We start from the raw sequence: 20,954 nt of genomic DNA on the forward strand, positions 1-20,954 counted from the left end.
AAGGTAAGTGGGGTTCTCGGGACACTGGGCAAGGCTGCGAAGAAGTGCCGCTGGTGGCGGGTTGCTGAGAGTCTGGGGAATTACCGGTGTGACTTGCCGCCTTATTGGGAATCCATGGAATTGCTCCAGCAATGTATCGAACGCCTGGTCATGGCATTCCGCCAGGGTATGGAGTCCCTCCATAAGGCATTGCGGTAACTCCTCGTGTCTTCCAATGGTGGCTCCTTGCTGGGAGACAACATTGTGGAGCTGGTCTGAGTCTGCTGGGTCACTCATGGCCAGTTCATACTATCAGAACTCAGGATAAGACCCAGATGCAGACAGCTAGAATCACAGATGTTTATTGACCCAAACAGGGGGCAGGCAAAAGACAGGTCAAGGGCAGGCAGAGGTTCGTAATCTGGTCAGAGTCAGGCAGGTACAGAACGGCAGGCAGGCTCGGGGTCAGGGCAGGCAGAATGGTCAGAACCGGGGAAACTAGGAAACAGAAACTTGAGAAAGCAGGAAAGCACACTGGTAAGACCTGACAAGACAAACTGGCAACAGACAAACAGAGAACACAGGTATAAATACACAGGGGATAATGGGGAAGATAGTCGACACCTGGAGGGAGGTGGAGACAAGTACAAAAACAGGTGAAACCGATCAGGGTGTGACAATATGGGGGATTGGAAGTGATGCAGACAATTACATTGATGGAAGCTACAATCTATCTGCAATTGTAACGGTCGTCGTAGTAAGTGGACCAAAGCGCAGCGGGTTGAGTGCTTATTATATATTTATTTAGAACACTTAAGAGAACAAAACAAGAAAAACGTACGAACGAACAGGATTACAGGCTAAACACAGCTATGCAATCATAACTTCCCACAAAGGGACAGGTGAAACAAGGCTACCTAAGTATGACTCTCAATCAGCAACAACGATGTACAGCTGTTCCTGATTGAGAGCCATACCAGGCCAACACAAAGAAATACACAACATAGAAAACCATAGAAATACAAAACAAGAACATATCCCAAAAACCCCGGAACACATAAATCAAACACCCCTCTTACATAAATACATATCCCATAAAACCCCGAACCACATAAAACAAATACCCCCTGCCACGTTCTGACCAAACTACAATATCCAATAGCCCCTTATACTGGTCAGGACGTGACAGCAATATTAAAGCTGATCTACCCCCCCCCCCCAAAAAAAAATGTAATATATATATCCAGTTGAAGTCGGAAGTTTACATACACTTAGGTTGGAGTCATAGAAACTCGTTTTTCAACCACTCCACAAATGTCTTGTTAACAAACGATAGTTTTGGCAAGTCGGTTAGGACATCTACTTTGTGCATGACACAAGTAATTGTTCCAACAATTGTTTACAGACAGATTATTTCACTTATAATTCACTGTATCACAACTCCAGTGGGTCAGAAGTTTACATACACTAATTTGACTGTGCCATAAACAGCTTGGAAAATTCCAGAAAATGATGTCATGGCTTTAGAAGCTTCTGATAGGTTAATTGACATCATTTGAGTCCATTGGAGGTGTACCTGTGGATGTATTTCAAGGCCCACCTTCAAACTCAGTGCCTCTTTGCTTGACATCATGGAAAATCAAAAGAAATCAGCCAAGACCTCAGAAAAAAAATTGCAGACCTCCACAAGTCTGGTTCATCCTTGGGAGCAATTTCCAAACGCCTGAAGGTACCACGTTCATCTGTAAAAACAACAGTACGCAAGTATAAACACCATTGGACCATGCAGCCGTCATACCGCTCAGTAAGGAGACGCGTTCTGTCTCCTGGAGATGAACATACTGTCAGGTGGTGGGTAATTGGTGCAGTGAATCAGGAGCAGGAGAGCAGAAATGAGTGTACAAGGTATTTAATTCCACGACAGCACCAGTATACAGACAATACTCAAGGTGCGGCGAAATACCGGTCACTCGAAAATAACGGGCGTAAATACATAACCCGGCAAACATAACCAGCCGACAAGTACCGACATGAACAATCAATAAACACGCACACTAACATGTGGGAAACAGAGGGTTAAATAATGAAAATGTAATTGGGGAATAGAAACCAGGTGTGTAGAAAACAAAGACAAAACAAATGGAAAATGAAAAGTGGATCGGCGATGGCTAGAAGACCGGTGACGTCGACCGCCGAACGCCGCCCGAACAAGGAGAGGGACCGACTTCGGCAGAAGTCGTGACACGTACTTTGGTGCGAAAAGTGCAGATCAATCCCAGAACAACAGCAAAAGACCTTGTGAAGATGCTGGAGGAAACAATTACAAAAGTATCTATATCCACATTAAAACGAGTCCTATATCGGCATAACCTGAAAGGCCGCTCAGCAAGGAAGAAGCCACTGCTCCAAAACCGCCATAAAAAAGCCAGACTATGGTTTGCAACTGCACATGGGGACAAAGATCATACTTTTTGGAGAAATGTCCTCTGGTCTGATGAAACAAAAATAGAACTGTTTGACCATAATAACCATTGTTATGTTTGGAGGAAAAGGGGGGAGGTTTGCAAGCCGAAGAACACCATCCGAAACCGTGAAGCACGGGGGTGGCAGCATCATGTTGTGGGGGTGCTTTGCTGCAGGAGAGACTGGTGCACTTCACAAAATAGATGGCATCATGAGGATGGAAAATTATGTGGATATATTGAAGCAACATCTCAAGACATCATTCAGGAAGTTAAAGCTTGTTGAAGACCTCCCACACACACACACACACACACACACACACACACACACACACACACACACACACACACACACACACACACACACACACACACACACACACACACACACACTAGCACACACACTAAGACTAGCTGTCACCATTTGCATCGGCTAATGGGGATCCTAATGTATCAAAACAAATCAAATGCATGAATGTTGTTATGCAGAATGTTTTCCCCCACCCCTCATATGTTCTTTGTTCTTGCTCTGCGGCACCAACCTGGTCCCATGTCTGTGTGTGATGTCTTGCACAAACAAATCTGAGTCCAGGCTATCGTAACTGTCTGTCTGACCACATGGTAACCCTGGAGATTTATACTGATTGGCAGTTAGTTGTACTCTGTAATTACACAGAGACACACAGAGGACACCAGGTGACGCTGATGGTAATGTCATGTTGTGGAGCAGTTTTTAGGCCCATCCATGATGTCTTTTAGGCTTCACTAGCCTACAGATGTCAAATTGTTAATATTGAGAGAGTAAGTGTATTTGATTATCTTGAAATAAAAGGACCTCTTTTGGCAGTATGCAGAGAATACCTATTTTGGCAGGATGCAGAGAATAAGACCTATTTTGGCAGGATGCAGAGAAGAAGACCTATTTTGGCAGTATGCAGAGAAGAAGACCTATTTTGTCAGGATGCAGAGAAGAAGACCTATTTTGGCAGGATGCAGAGAAGAAGACCTATTTTGTCAGGATGCAGAGAAGAAGACCTATTTTGGCAGTATGCAGAGAAGAAGACCTATTTTGGCAGGATGCAGAGAAGAAGACCTATTTTGGCAGGATGCAGAGAAGAAGACCTATTTTGGCAGTATGCAGAGAAGAAGACCTATTTTGGCAGGATGCAGAGAAGAAGACCTATTTTGGCAGGATGCAGAGAAGAAGACCTATTTTTGCAGGATGCAGAGAAGAAGACCTATTTTGGCAGGATGCAGAGAAGAAGACCTATTTTGGCAGGATGCAGAGAAGAAGACCTATTTTGGCAGGATGCAGAGAAGAAGACCTATTTTGCCAGTTCTTTCATTCTCCCATTAACTGACTTTGGGATAATAGCTAGGACGAATACATTACTTAAAATTACTATCAAGGACAGTGAAGGTCAGTGCAGAACAGTGAAGCCCTATGGACTGTCTGACAGATCTACTAGCTACATTAATATAGCTAATAGTAGACGTTATCCATTCTTGAAATAGGCCAGTATCTTTTACGACAGTCCAACAGGTGAAGAGACCTTTCAACAGGCTATAACTGAAGAATAGCTGCCTGCATGGCAGCCGACTAGTCCCTCTGAGTAGTGAAATGTCTGCAGGCGTAGCCCACTGTTTAAAACTCTGATGACGTGGTGTATGGAAGTACTGAATCACAGCCTGTGCTTGGTGTTCTGGTCTGGCCAGGCACTTTGGCTCACGTCCTGCCTAGCTGGACAGAGGAGATGAAACAGAGGTGTTCTGGTCTGGCCAGGCACTTTGGCTCACGTCCTGCCTAGCTGGACAGAGGAGATGAAACAGAGGTGTTCAGGCCGTAAAGAAGAGTTAAGCACATTGGTCATTATTTGAGTTTCCACAGAAATGTTACTTTACTGAAACTTTCACTAAATCTTAAAAATGGCTTAGTAAATTTGAGCATAAACCTGTCTGTTTATTGTTAACAAAATGAAAGGGTACAGTGTTCTTCATTCCATTTTAGGATGACTCCAATGTCTTTCAGTCACAGAACATGTGGCTTCAACTCTCTCAAATAAACACATGGTCCATTTCGGGTTCTTCCTAGAGGCTAGTATTATTTTATTTGAAGGTCTGATAGGGTTTATGTGTCTGTTATGTTAGTGTCTGCATGAGCATGAGAGGATAATCTGTCTGTAGTTGTCTTGTGTCTGAAGGTGTCTTTTTCTATGAGGCTTGGATAGAGCCTGAGTCTGTTACTGTCTTCTGTTTGAGCAGTAGAGCAGTCTGTGTCTGCGTCTCTATGTCTGTAAATGTCTCTGTGTCTCTAAATGTCTCTGTATCTCGGGGTCTATAAATGTCTCTGTGTCTGTAAACATCTCTGTCTCTATGTTTCAAAATGTCTCTGTGTCTCTGAATGTCTCTCTGTCTCTAAATGTTGCTGTGTCTCTAAATGTCACTGTCTCTATTCCTCTAAATGTCTCTGTCTCTAAATGTCTCTGTATCTCCAAATGTCTCTGTCTCAAAATGTCTCCATGTCACTAAATGTCTCTGTATCTCTAAATGTCTCCATGTAACTAAATGTCTCTGTGTCTCTAAATGTCTCTATATATCCAAATGTCTCTGTGTCTCTAAATGTCTCTGTGTCTCTAAATGTCTCTCTGTCTATACATTTCTCTGTGTCTATAAATGTCTCTGTGTCTATAAATGTCTCTGTGTCTCTAAATGTCTCTGTGTCTATGTCTCTGTCTCTAAATGTCTCTTTGTCTCCAAATGTCTCTATGTCAGTGTCTCTGTGTCTCTAAATGTCTGTGTCTCCAAATGTCTCTATGTCTATAAATGTCTCTGTCTCTATGTTTCAAAATGTCCCTGTGTCTCTAAATGTCTCTATGTCAGTGTCCCTGTGTCTCTAAATGTCTGTGTCTCTAAATGTCTCTATGTCTCTAAATGTCTCTGTCTATAAATGTCTCTGTGTCTATAAATGTCTCTGTGTCTATAAATGTCTCTGTGTCTCTAAATGTCTCTGTGTCTTTAAATGTCTCTGTGTCTTTAAATGTCTCTGTCTCTGTGTCTCTAAATGTCTCTGTCTCTAAATGTCTATATGTTTCTAAATGTCTCTGTCTCTAAATGTCTATATGTTTCTAAATGTCTCTCTGTCTCTAAATGTATCTGTGTCTCTAAATGTCTCTACATCTCTAAATGTCTTTGTGTCTCTAAATGTCTCTATGTCTCTAAATGTCTCTGTCTCTAAATGTCTTCATGTCTCTAAATGTCTCTGTGTTTCTAAATTGCTCTGTCTCTAAATTTCGCTGTGTCTAAATGTCAGTCTTTATGCCGCTAAATATCGCTGTCTCTAAATGTCTCTGTATCTCTAAATGTCTCTATGTCTCTAAATGTCTCTATGTCTCCAAATGTCTCTGTGTCGCTAAATGTCTCTGTGTCTGTGTCTCTAAATGTCTGTGTCTCTGTGTCTCTAAATGTCTCTATATGTCTCTGTTTCTAAATGTGTCTGTGTCTCTAAATGTCTCTATGTCTCTAAATGTCTCTAAATGTCTCTGTCTCGGTGTCGCTAAATGTCTCTGTATCTCTAAATGTCTCTAAATGTCTCTGTGTCTCTACATTTCTCTTTCTCTAAATGTTTCTGTCTCTAAATGTCTCTGTCTCTATGTTTCTAAATGTCTCTGTGTCTCTAAATGTCTCTAAATTTCTCTGTGTCTCGAAATGTCTCGAAATGTCTCTGTCTCTCAATGTCTCCTTGTCTCTGAATGTCTCCTTGTCTCTGAATGTCTCTGTGTCTTTAAATGTCTCTGTGTCTCTAAATGTTACTGTCTCTAAATGTCTCCGTGTCTCTAAATGTCTCTGTATCTGTGTCTGTATCCGTCTCTGTGTCATGTCTGCAGGTGAGAGAGCTGCCATTTTTATAGATGGAGCCCTGATTTTAGAAGAGGAGAAGTCTCAACAAACCACAGATGTGTGATAAGTCTATCCGCTCCATGTTATCAGCAGCACTATCAGCACTCCTGGCCAGAGGAGACATTTCACTTTGGAATGCAATGAAAATCACTGCTGTGAGCTCGTCAAAACAAGCCCGAGCTGTTCTGATGACGATCATTTCTGCAGCTCCAGAATAAATGCTGTTTGATTCTTGGTATTTGTTTAAAAAGACAGGCCTCACAGTATCCATCAGCAGCAGCTGATACTGAATTTATGTTGTCTAAAAAGTATTACTAAGTATTCATTCGCTTTATTTTGTGCACCTTCAATCATAATATAAAATTGAATTTAAAGAGACAAGGCTGCTGTTTGGCTAGTAAACTAATTATAGATTGTGGCTTTAATATCCGGCTCCATTGCGTTCCATTGTTGGCTGTGTAAAGTCAGACACCAACAATGTATTTTCATTATTTCCTTCAATTTGACATCTGTAGGCCCCCCCCTACACCGCTGCTACTCTCTGTTGTTATCATCTATGCATAGTCACTTTAATAACTCCACCTACATGTACATATTACCTCAATTACCTCGACTAACCGGTGCCCCCGCACATTGACTCTGTACCGGTACCCCCTGTATATAGCCTCCACATTGACTCTATACCGGTACCCCCTGTATATAGCCTCCACATTGACTCTGTACCAGTACCCCCTGTATATAGCCTCCACATTGACTCTGTACCGGTACCCCTGTATATAGCCTCCACCTTGACTCTGTACCGGCACCCCCTGTATATAGCCTCCACATTGACTCTGTACCGGTACCCCCTGTATATAGCCTCCACATTGACTCTGTACCGGTACCCCCTGTATATAGCCTCCACATTGACTCTGTACCGGTACCCCCTGTATATAGCCTCCACATTGACTCTGTACCGGTACCCCCTGTATATAGCCTCCACATTGACTCTGTACCGGTACCCCCTGTATATAGCCTCCACATTGACTCTGTACCGGTACCCCCTGTATATAGCCTCCACATTGACTCTGTACCGGTACCCCCTGTATATAGCCTCCACATTGTCTCTGTACCGGTACCCCCTGTATTTAGCCTCCACATTGACTCTGTACCGGTACCCCCTGTATATAGCCTCCACATTGACTCTGTACCGGTACCCCCTGTATATAGCCTCCACATTGACTCTGTACCGGTACCCCCTGTATATAGCCTCCACATTGACTCTGTACCGATACCCCCTGTATATAGCCTCCACCTTGACTCTGTACCGGTACCCCCTGTATATAGCCTCCACATTGACTCTGTAACGGTACCCCCTGTATATAGCCTCCACCTTGACTCTGTACCGGTACCCCCTGTATATAGCCTCCACATTGACTCTGTACCGGTACCCCCTGTATATAGCCTCCACATTGACTCTGTACCGGTACCCCTGTATATAGTCTCCACATTGACTCTGTACCGTAACACTCTGTATATAGCCTCCACATTGACTCTGTAACGGTACCCCCTGTATATAGCCTCCACATTGACTCTGTACCGGTACCCCCTGTATATAGCCTCCACATTGACTCTGTACCGGTACCCCTGTATATAGTCTCCACATAGACTCTGTACCGGTACCCCCTGTATATAGCCTCACTATTGTTATTTTACTGCTGCTCTTTAATGACTTGTTAATTTTATTTATTTTCTCATTCATATTTTTTCTTCTTCTTATTATTATTATTATTATTATTTGTGTATTAATGTTTGTATTTTTTTTTTTAACTGCATTGTTGGTTAGGGGCTCTTGAGTAAGCATTTCAGTGTAAGGTCTACACCAGTTGTTTTCGGCGCATGTGACTAATAAAATGTGATTTGATTTTGATTTGAATTGAATCTAAGGATGTGAGCAGTGCAGAAAATAAATCATATTTCAGCCAATCCAACCATGTCTGTATGCCAACTGTTGCATATTTACTCTCAGCACTCAATATGCACATTTAACTCAATTCTCGGTAACTCAGATTTCTGTTTCCTATGGCAGGGATAACAGGAGCGTTTTCCTCCCCTCAGGAGGACGACCTCGCTGGTCAACTCAGGAAAGAGTCAGACAGGGTAGTGAGAGGAGGGTGAATTTACTGTACCTCCCTGGGATTTCCTATCTGTTGAGCCATTGATTGAACAGCCAATTATTCAATCATAGCTCATCAATCAGTCTCTATAGTAAACAATCAACAGTCTTGGGTTGCAGGAATTCCAAAAAGTGAAAGATATTTGAATGTCAATTTTAACAACACCTACATTTTAACTTATCTATTACCTAATATCGTGTTTAATTACTGTTTAATTCATTCAGTCACAATTTTATTTATTTATTAATTATTCTTATTACTTAATTTTTTTTTATTTAGAAATATTTCAAAAAATGTTTGTATGAATTACAAAAAATAAGTCTCCCAGTTTCCGTAGATGTCCCTCTGTAATGAATAAGTTGAGTGAAGCGTTATAATTGTCACTCTAGATAGCCTTCATTATTTTGTGGATGAAAGCAATACAGATTCATTTTACAATAACAAAGTATTTAATATGCATGCGTTCCCAGATATACCTGCCTTATGGTCAACGTTTGCCAAAATCACATAAGCAAACAGACTGTATTTTTGTGACCGTCTAGCTAAAGCCAGTATCATTTGTGATAGAATAAACATGACATCATTGATATAACAGAATACACATCACATTCTGAATGCTGGAACACAAAGATCCAAGGCTGTCATTGGACACAACCATTTCTGAGACAAAAGAAACCTAACCATTTCATCAGATAGGCTATAACGTGTAAACTAAAAGGCTATCCCTGATCTTCCAGTAATTCATTCATCTGACTGAGCCGCTTGAAAGAGGACATTTTCAAGAACATCTGAGGAACAGAGAAAGACAAAAAAACGAGTGGCATGAGGAACCCAGTAACAGTGATGACAGTCATGGTGTCTGTGGAGTTTACGCTCTACACAACGTGCCTGTGTGCCCCACGGTGGCTGGTCCAACCGGAGGGGACCAGCGAGGGCCTGTTCGCCATCTGTAACAGCTACGAAGGCTTCTCCAGTTGCACCACGTTTCCAGCATGGACGGGTGAGCAGCGTTGCCGTTACATGTTGTCCTTTTGTGGAGGGAGATTGATTACATCCCTAATGGCACCATATTCCCATTATAGTGCACTACTTTTGACCAGAGACCTATAGGGCACTACACTATCTGGGGAATAGGGTGCTATTCCAAACCACTGTACAAGACAATAATTGGGCCACTGTGACAGTATGTTGGTAGTAGTGTATGTGTGACATACTGTCATCAAACTCAAAGCGTTATTACATCAGTCTCTTTCCTCAGAGTAAGCACATTTTGTCAGGCAGCAGTCTCCCACTCACAAAATGTGATGAATGTGGCTATTCATTAAACTGGGCTACATTGACGTACATATCTGTTTCATTCAAGAGAACGACAACAGGTCAATGTAGCACTGCAATTAAAGTATATAACTTCAATTGCAGTATATAACTACAATTACAGTATATTATAACTTGAGGCCTAGTCTCTTTTTAAAATGGTGGATGTTTCTCTCTAAATAACACAACAAATGCACCTGAAATGGTTGACTGTCTGCCTACTACTGTGTGTACAAATGACAACATAGGCTAAGTTGATGGCATGAATGTCAGATACCTATAAGTACCTATTTGATTCATTATCAGGTACATATAGTTTGTCTTGGATCTTCCTCTCTGGCTCCAGTGCTCTCTCCTTCACTGCTCTCTTCACTATCAGGCCAGCTCTCAACAGTGGTAGGAGAGCCATTGCGGCACTACTCCTCAATATTATCTCAGGTAGGCTATGAAATATTATCTCAGGTAGGTGCTTGTGCACGCTTAAGGATTTGTCACTGCATTAGAGCATTATGACATGGTGTGGAATCCAGATGGATACTAATCCAAACAGATATGCTCTGTATGGTTAAATGGAGTATCAGTTTGTATTCCAGGTTACATAATGCCCAGGATGTCAAAAAAATACTTGCTAGTTTATATGCATGCTGATTTCTGTTGGCTGTAATACATGCTTGGAGGGAATTTGTGTGTGTGATCGGGATGCAAGATCAGCTTTTATATGCCAGATGTATTTGTTACTTGGAAGGTGTTTTTATCTTCATGTTTTAAAATAATCATTCTGCATTGTATTACTGCTGCTGTTTAATTATTTGTTACTTTTATTTTCAATTTTTTACCTAAAACCTTTAAATTCATTGTTGGTTAAAGGCTTGTAAGTAAGCATTTCACTGTAGGGTCTATACCTGTTGTATTCAGCACATGTGACAAATACAATTTTATTTGATTTTCCTCTCTGTCAATATATTATTAAGTTTTCATTGCTTTATTGTTCTATCCCTACCAGTGGTCCTGTGTACCAGTACTGTAATCCTCTTCCTGGTGTCCATCGAAGAGCAGTCGCCAATGACGTTCAGATATCTTGGGTGGTCTTTCTACATCTGCTGTGCCACCCTCTTTTATGCATTGGTAGTGTCCGTCATCCTGGGCCTTGTGGAAGGTCCCAATCGAATTGTACCAACTAACACAGGGCTAAGGGATGGTTCGCCTGTCATAGCACCCTAGACTCAATCGCAAATTGTCTCAGAGATAGTATATACACCATGTCCCAAACCATGTCTTCTTAAAAATGTACATTTCATTCTTTTGTTTTCTAACTACATGATGCTCTCACCCCTTCAGAATGAGCACGAAAAAGCTATATGATTTACAAATCTACTAATTGCAGCTCAATCATGTATCTTTGATGAAAACGGCTGATGTTGGCATTTGCATGGCTGAAGGTACACAACATTGTGCAAGAAACTGAAGTCTAATTCCATGCAATTGATGAAAAAAGGGGGCGGGATCCTCCTGTCAAATTAAACCAAGAACAAACACTACCACCTAGTGGCAGTCACATCATACAATCTGACAAGACATCTCCAAACTAAAATAATATGTTACTCATCAAAACTCCAAACTAAAATAATATGTTACTCATCAGAACTCCAAACTAATATGTTACTCATCAGATCTCCAAACTAAAATGTTACTGATCAAATCTCCAAACTAAAATATGTTACTCATCAGATCTCCAAACTAAAATGTTACTGATCAAAACTCCAAACTAAAATAATATGTTACTCATCAGAACTCCAAACTAATATGTTACTCATCAGATCTCCAAACTAAAATAATATGTTACTCATCAAAACTCCAAACTAAAATAATATGTTACTCATCAGATCTCCAAACTAAAATAATATGTTACTCATCAGATCTCCAAACTAAAATAATATGTTACTCATCAGATCTCCAAACTAAAATATGTTACTCATCAGATCTCCAAACTAAAATAATATGTTACTCATCAGATCTCCAAACTAAAATAATATGTTACTCATCAGATCTCCAAACTAAAATAATATGTTACTGATCAAATCTCCAAACTAAAATAATATGTTACTCATCAAAACTAAAATATGTTACTCATCAAAACTTGTATGCGGCCCCTTTTTATTTTATTATTGCATTTGCAAATTAGCAGTATTTTCTTGGGATAACAAACTTTAGGACGGCCTTCCGTAGATGGTTTGACTGTGTGTGAAAATAGAAAAGAGCACAGGTGCCTAGAACCACCTTATTTATTTGACATGTGGGTAAACATGAACAATATTCAGACAGTGAATGGAAACCGTAATACAGGATGGTTGCCCCCACAAATCAACGTGAATTACAATAGGTGCTTTCATTAAGACAAAGCAGAGACAGCGATCTTACATCATTTCATTTCCCTGCAGTAAAGTGAACCCATATAGATACATGATATATTTAATTCTGCGCATCAATCACACTGGATGTTCATAGTGGATGCGTCCCAAAAGGGTACTCTATTCCGTATATAGTGCCCTACTTTGGACCTGGGCCTTTACAGTGCCATTTGGGACACAACAATAATAGTGCTTAAATAAGTGAAAGTGGACAGCTTGGCAGTGCAAGCTCATTCCAGTGGTCCATGAAGACATGCCAGCAAGGGTTCTTTCTTCTCATGATCATCCTTCATATCAGCACCAACCAACAGCTAACACACAGAGACATGAACACAATTAGGGTAAACAGGTTGCGTTGGTGAGAAGAGGAAAGAGCTGTAGGGATGGATGGGAAGTTTGGTCAATATTGAATTGATTGTCACTTAATATATTTAGAGAGTTCACCTGTTCTATAAAGAAAAGAGGATGATTCATCACTTGGGGCCGATGTAGTTAGCTGCCTTTCCAGTCTTCTTAAGTGTTTCCAGAAGCACGTCCGTGTCCTTGTCAGACTCAATGAAAACCTTCTTGTTGGGGAGGTCGATCTCAAATTGAACACCACCTTACGCCAACAAATAAGACAGAAAGAGAAAATAAAACAATTTTAGCAAGCCAGTCAATATGACACAAGTACTCAATATTTGCTGAATTTAGCTAAACCAAAGCACACCATTCTCAACAAAGTGTGTGTGTCTGTTGTTTAACAGATGTTCCAGAAAGCTGGATTTGCTGTGACATTTAGCTACTCACCCAGTTTATTGAGGACTCGAGAGACATTTAGCTACTCACCCAGTTTATTGAGGACTCGGGTGACATTTAGCTACTCACCCAGTTTATTGAGGACTCAGGTGACATTTAGCTACTCACCCAGTTTATTGAGGACTCAGGTGACATTTAGCTACTCACCCAGTTTATTGAGGACTCGGGTGACATTTAGCTACTCACCCAGTTTATTGAGGACTCGGGTGACATTTAGCTACTCACCCAGTTTATTAAGGACTCGAGAGACATTTAGCTACTCACCCAGTTTATTGAGGACTCGGGTGACATTTAGCTACTCACCCAGTTTATTGAGGACTCGGGTGACATTTAGCTACTCACCCAGTTTATTGAGGACTCGAGTGACATTTAGCTACTCACCCAGTTTATTGAGGACTCGAGTGACATTTAGCTACTCACCCAGTTTATTGAGGACTCGGGTGACTGCCCCAGAGCATCCCTCACATGTCATGTCCACAAAGAATTCGTGCTTCTGTGGGAATAATTCACAAAATGATTCATATTCCAGGGGTTGTGTGTCATTCTCATGCTAGTATGGGACAGCTAACCAGTTAGCAAGCAATGACTAGCTAAGCTAGCTAGCTATGTATTAGTTTGATTAAATCAGGCTGCAATACACAATTAATTGGCGTATACAGCCTTAAACTAATGCCTACAAAATCATGTAAATGTTCCTTACAAGCCAGAATGTTGAATAAAATTACATTTAAACTTACTCTACATCGGTTGTCTGTGTGGTTTAATTTGTTCTTCAGCTGCTTGAAATCTGAGACAAAATATCTACAGGAAAGTATTGTTTACCTATAGAGCCCCACAATGGAGATGTCATAATACCCATAAAATCTAGTGGTCAAACAGGGAAATGGTTCCAATCGTTTTTCCAATAAGGGATTTTAGAAACACTTAAAATAAGGGCTGTGTTTTGTGTAGGCTTACCCTGGAGTGACGTCTTGATAACCATGTAAATCTCTCTCGGACAAGGTGACTTTTATCAATATATTCGGCTCTATTTCCTCTCAGATCTGAACATGCTAATTAGCATCAAAGTAGACATAATTCAAAACTTCAAATCCCAGCATGCTCCTGCACGTCATCTCTAGCCGACACCTTTGCTAACAGGTATTGTGTCAATTTAAAACTTGCACAAGACAGTTCACAGAATTGTTTATTTAAAGTAATGTAGCCAATTTATTAATTACTACATTTAGCTAACATTAGATAGTTAATCCAGAGATTCTTACCTTTGCCTGATTTGTCAGTCTCGTCCATAGCATCATGGTATTTGTAGTTCTTTATAATAGCCACATTAGCAGCTAATTAGCATTTCATTTTTTGGGGGGGTAAATACAGGCGAATATATTTATAAAAGTCGCCTTGTCCTAAAGATATTTGCACGGTCATCAAAACGTCACACCAGGGTAAGCCTACACGAAACACAACCATTTACCTGTTTGACTGTTAGGTTTTATGGGCATTATGACTCATACTGTGGTACTCTATATGGTTCGTTAGCCACCGAGGTAAAATGAGTTTTATATTGGATATTCTGTTCTCTCATCAATAGCTATGGAACCAAGCGTGCCATGCCATGACAACCAAAGTAGTATATTCTGAATAAGCGGAGGATAGAGAATGTTCCACACCTTTTTTTGTGTGAACTTTGAATTAAAATTTGTTTTAGTGGATTTCAATCTTCGAAAACATCTCAATTTCAAAAAGTTTTTTCCCCACAGGAAAGTATACTTTACCTGAACCAGTATGTCTGTTAGAGAGATCTCTAATACTCAGAAAGCTCAGATTCAAACTCCCATTCACCAGATCTGCAAGAGTTATGTGAAAATACTTTTGTTGATCACTAAATATGGAGTTTCACTGAGCAACTATCTTCATTTACTCCCTTAAGGCCGGTATGTACTTAAAAAAAAATGTCTAAAAATGCCTATTTGGCACCTCCATTCACTCATTACTGCCACACACAGGTTGGAAGTCTACAACAGCTGAATAGGTGCAAAATAGGCATTTTTTTCAGTTGCTTGTACACAAAAAAAAAGTATAAACACAACATGTGAAGTGTTGGTCCCATGTTTCATCGGCTGAAATAAAAGATCCGAAAGATTTTCCATACGCACAAAAATATTATTTCTCTCAGATTTTGTGCACAAATGTGTTTACATCCCTGTTAGTGAGCATTTTATCCTTTGTCAAGATAATCCATACACTTGACAGGTGTGGCATATCAAGAAGCTTGTGCTGGGGACAATAAAAGACCACTGTAAAATGTGCAGTTTTGTCACACAACACAATGCCACAGATGTCTCAAGTTGAGGGAGCGCGCAATTGGTATGCTGACTACAGGAATGTCCACCAGAGCTGTACGTTCGCAGACCACGTAACCACGCCAACCCAGGACCTCTACAATTGGCTTCCTCACCTGCGGGATCTTCAGAGGGGGGAGGGGTGCTGAGGAGTATCTATTCTTCTTCTTCTGTCGGTTTTATGGCGGACTACAACCCAAAAACTGGAAGGGTAAAAAAAAAAAGGTAAAAATAAAATCGATACGTGATAGTGAAGCTAACTTAATCCACCCAAATAAAAATAGCACATTGACAAAACAAATCTCCCACTTCTTCCATCTTTCAATTCTCCATATGTCCCTTCTCAGGGCCTGACAGGGTGGTACGGCTTGTGACAATATTCCATGTAACTCCTCTGCCGAGAAATATTTCAGTTCCAGGAACCGCTCCGCCGCATCCACAATTATATCTATTTTCCTGGACCGTCTCTCCACCTTCGCAGTACCATTAATCACCTTAGCTATAAAGGCCACAAAGTCCACCTTCTTAACCTTTAAAACAGGCCTGGGCAACTCCAGTCCTCGGGGACCTGATTTGTGTCACACTTTTGTCCCAGCCCAGCTAACACACCTGACTCCAATAATCAACTAATCATGAACTTCAGTTAAAAATGCAATTAGTTTAAATCAGGTGTGTTTGCTAGAGATGGAGGAAAAGTGTGACACCAATCAGGCCTCCGAGGACTGGAATTGCCCAGGCCTGCTTTAAAATATCTGGGTCCTGTTGGTAAAAGGCAACCACTAAAGCCTGCAGTGAAGGTGTCCAACACCATGGACTCTTCAGGAGCACCATTCAAACCCTCAACCCTTTTAACAGCTGTTGCATATGAAACGCTCTGGACAGCCCTGTCTTTGGGCACCTCATTGTCTTTCCTTCTTGTGGGGCATTCCAAAGACGTGTCTTCATGGTTCCCACCACAGTTACGACATGTCACATTTTCATCACTTTTAAAACACATGACATTATCTTTTCCACAACTTGGACATCTTGGCTTCTCATTCTGCAAACACTTGCTACATAACCAAAAGCTTCACAGTGATCACACTGCAATGGTCTTGGAATAAATGCTTTGACTCTGTAGTTTATACAGTGCATTCGGAAAGTATTCAGACCCCTTGACTTTTGCCATATTTTGTTACGTTACAGACTTATTCTAACATGGATTAAATTATTTATTTTCCCCTCATCAATCTAAAACACAATAACCCATAATGACAAAGCAAAATCAGGTTTATATAATTTTTTGGCAAATCTATTACAAATAAAAAAACTGAAATATTCAGATCCTTTACTCAGTACTATGTTGAAGTACCTTTGGCAGCGATAACAGCCTCAAGTTTCCTTGGGTATGACGCTACAAGCTTGGCACACTTGTATTTGGGGAATGTCTCCCATTCTTCTCTGCAGATCTTCTCAAGCTCTGTCAGGTTGGATGGGGAACGTCGATGCACAGCTATTTTCAGGTGTTCGATCGGGTTCAAGTCCAGGCAGTGGCTGGGTCACTCAAGGACATTCAGAGACTTGTCCCGAAGCCACTCCTGCGTTGTCTTGGTTGTGTGCTTAGGGTCGTTGTCCTATTGGAAGGTGAACCTTCGCCCCAGTCTGAGATCCTGACACCTCTGGAGCAGGTTTTCATCAAGGATCTCTCTGTACTTTGGTCCGTTAATTTTTCCCTCGATCCTGACTAGTCTCCCAGTCCCTTTCGCTGAAAAACGTCTCAGACACGAGACGTATGTGGCAGGGTCTACAGACAATCACGGACTACAAAAGGAAAATTAGCCATGTCGCGGACACCGACGTCTTGCTCCTGGACAAGCTAAACAGCTTATTTGCCTGAGGATAACACAGCTCCACCGACGCCGGCCTGCTACCAAGGACCGTGGCCGATGTGAGTAAGACATTTAAATGTGTTAACCCTCGCAAGGCTGCTGGCCCAGACGGCATCCCTAGCCACATCCTCAGAGCATGCACAGACCAGCTGGTTGGTGTGTTTACAGACATATTCAATCTCTCCCAATTCCAGTCTGCTGTCCCCACATGCTTCAAGACGGCCACAATTGTTCCTGTACCCAAGAATGCAAAACTGAACTGAATGACTATTGCCCTGTAGCACTCACCTCTGTCATCATGAAGTGCTTTGAGAGACTAGTCAAGGATCAATTCACCTCCATCTTACCTGCCACCCTAGACCCACTTAAATTTGCGTACTGCCCCAATAGGTCCACAGACGATGCAATCGTCATCACACTGCCCTATCCCATGTGGACAAGAGGAATACCTATGTAAGAATGCTGTTCATTGACTATAGCTCAGCATTCAACACAATAGTACTCTCCAAGCTCATCATTAAGCTCGGGGCTCTGGGTCTGAACCCCGCCCTGTGCAATTGGGTCCTGGACTTCCTGATGGGCCGCCCCCAGGTGGCGAAGGTAGGAAACAACACCTCCACTTCGCTGATCCTCAACACAGGGGCCCCACAAGGGTGCATGCTCAGCCCCCTTCTGTATTCCGTTCACCCATGACTGCGTGGCCACGCATGACTCCAACTCAATCATCAAGTTTGCAGACGACACAACAGTAGTAGGCTTGATTACCAACAACGACGAGACAGCCTACAGGGAGGAGGTGAGGGTTACAGGAGTGTGGTGCCGTGAAAACAACCTCTCACTCAACATCAACAAAACAAAGATGACCGTGGACTTCAGGAAACAGCAGAGGGAGCATCCCCCATCCACATCAACGGAACAGCGGTGGAGAAGGTAGAAAGTTAAGTTCCTCGGCGTACACATCACTGACAAACTGAAATGGCCCACCCACACAGACAGTGTGGTGAAGAAGGCGCAACAACGCATCAGCGGGGGCAAACTACTTGCCCTCCATGACACCTACAGCACCCGATGTCGCAGGAAGGCCGAAAAGATCATCAAGGACAACCACCACCCGAGCCACTGCCTGTTCACCCCACTATCATCCAGAAGGCGAGGTCAGTACAGGTGCATCAAAGCGGGGACGGAGAGACTGAAAAACAGCTCCTATCTCAAGGCCATCAGATGGAACACTAGTCACTTTAACCTGTTATGGATAGGGGGCAGTATTTTCACGGTCGGATAAAAAACGTACCTGATTTAATCTGATTATTACTCCTGCCCAGAAACTAGAATATGCATTAAATTATTAGCTTTGGATAGAAAACACTCCAAAGTTTCTAAAACTGTTTGAATGGTGTCTGTGAGTATAACAGAACTCATTTGGCAGGCCAAAACCTGAGAAGATTCCAAACAGGAAGCGCCCTCTCTGACCATTTCTTGGCCTTCTTGATCATCTCTATCCAAAACAGGGGATCTCTGCTGTAACGTGACACTTCCTACGGCTCCCATGGGCTCTCAGAAGGCGGCAAAAAGCTGAATGGTGGCTTTGCAGGCCCTGGCTGAAAAACACTAGCGCATTTTGATAGTGGTCAATCTGAGAACAATGAGACTGAGGCGCGTGCACGAGGCGACCCCATGTTTTTATTCTTTCGTCTTTGAACGTAAACAACGACTCCCGGTCGGAATATTATCGCTTTTTTACGAGAAAAATAGCATAAAAATGTATTTTAAACAGCGGTTGACATGCTTCGAAGTACGGTAATGGAATATTTAGAAATTTTTTGTTACGGAAAGCGTTCGGGCGCGTCACCCTTGGATAGTGTCTTGAACGCACGAACAAAACGCCGCTATTTGGATATAACTATGGATTATTTTGAACCAAACCAACATTTGTTATTGAAGTAGCAATCCTGGGAGTGCATTCTGACGAAGAACAGCAAAGGTAATCAAACTTTTCTAATAGTAAATCGGAGTTTGGTGAGGGTCAAACTTGGTGGGTTTCAAAATAGCTAGCCGTGATGGCTGGGCTATCTACTCAGAATATTGCAAAATGTGCTTTCACCGAAAAGCTATTTTAAAATCTGACACCGCGATTGCATAAAGGAGTTCTGTATCTATAATTCTTAAAATAATTGTTATGTTTTTTGTGAACGTTTATCGTGAGTAATTTAGTAAATTCACCGGAAGTGTTCGGTGGGAATGCTGGTTCTGAACGTCACATGCTAATGTAAAAAGCTGGTTTTTGATATAAATATGAACTTGATTGAACAAAACATGCATGTATTGTATAACATAATGTCCTAGGCGTGTCATCTGATGAAGATCATCAAAGGTTAGTGCTGCATTTAGCTGTGGTTTTGTTTTTTGTGACATTATATGCTAGCTTGAAAAATGGGTGTCTGATTATTTCTGGCTGGGTACTCTGCTGACATAATCTAATGTTTTTCTTTCGCTGTAAAGCCTTTTTGAAATCGGACAGTGTGGTTAGATAAAGGAGAGTCTTGTCTTTAAAATGGTGTAAAATAGTAATATGTTTGAAAAATGGAAGTTTTTGGATTTTTTGAGGAATTTGTAATTCGCGCCACGCCTATCATTGGAGCAGGTGTTCCGCTAGCGGAACGTCTAGATGTAAGATTAATAATGTTTACATATCTTGCATTACTCCTCTCATATGTATATACTGTATTCTATTCTACTGTATCTTAGTCTATGCCGCTCTGACATTGCTCCTCCACATATACATATATTTTTATTTGAACCTTTATTTAACTAGGCAAGTCAATTAAGAACAAATTCTTATTTACAAATACGGCCTACACCGGCCAAACCCGGACGTCGCTGGGCCAATTGTGCGCTGCCCTTTGGGACTCCCAATCACGGCCGGTTGTGATACAGCCTGGAATCGAACCAGGGTGTCTGTAGTGACGCCTCAAGCACTGAGATGCAGTGCCTTAGACCGCTGAGTCACTCGGGAGCCCCATTTATATATTCTTAATTCCATTCCTTACTTAGATTTGTGTGTATTGGGTATATGTTGTGTAATTGTTAGATTACTTATTAGATATTGCTGCACTGTCGGAACTATAAGCACAAGCATTTCGCTACAGGTAAACTAGTTCCTTTCCTGTGGATATTTTGTCTCATGGACAAACCGCACAGACAACCGGTAGACTACGTGTAAATATAATTATAGATATATATAATATAATTGTATTAAACGTTCTGGCCTGTAAGGAACATTTACACGATTTTGCAGGCATTCGTTTCAGGCTGTATATGTATCAAAGCACTGCAATCTAAGCACCAGCTAGCTACTTAACTATGTAACAATAACATATCTTACGGTCGTCATGTTGCTGTTGTGGTTGAGTGCAAGATCAATTGACTTTCGCCTCTTTCAAAGCTTGCACGACTAACTAGGTAGTGAATGTGTTGCTACCGGGCTAGCAACATCAAAGTTAGGGACCATCAACACTTTGCTAGATATTGGTGAATGTAACTTTGCATTTTGAGGCAAAATTCATATGTATAACGTTAGTGGGATAAGAGCACAATTGTACTGACTAATATAATTATTTTTCAGAACACTTTACAATTAAATTATTTTGGGAGAATTCCTTTTTTCCTATAGCTACATTGCTACAGGTAACTTTTCCAGATCCCTTAACATGTCACACCGGAATGCGGAAGTTGTTTC

General features: G+C 41.4%; 1 long non-coding RNA gene across 1 annotated transcript; it reads right to left on the minus strand.

Annotated features, from left to right (window-relative positions):
* Positions 1-12,072: 12,072 nt before the first annotated feature.
* On the minus strand, positions 12,073-20,901 carry LOC106604191 (copper transport protein ATOX1). The gene is made up of 4 exons (XR_001328621.2): positions 20,601-20,901; positions 13,435-13,507; positions 12,661-12,817; positions 12,073-12,527 (listed from the first exon to the last, which is right to left on the minus strand). It is a non-coding gene; the product is annotated as a copper transport protein ATOX1 (long non-coding RNA).
* Positions 20,902-20,954: the final 53 nt, after the last annotated feature.

The sequence above is a fragment of the Salmo salar genome, chromosome ssa05 (assembly GCF_905237065.1).
Source record: "Salmo salar chromosome ssa05, Ssal_v3.1, whole genome shotgun sequence".
NCBI classification, from domain to species: Eukaryota; Metazoa; Chordata; class Actinopteri; order Salmoniformes; family Salmonidae; genus Salmo; species Salmo salar.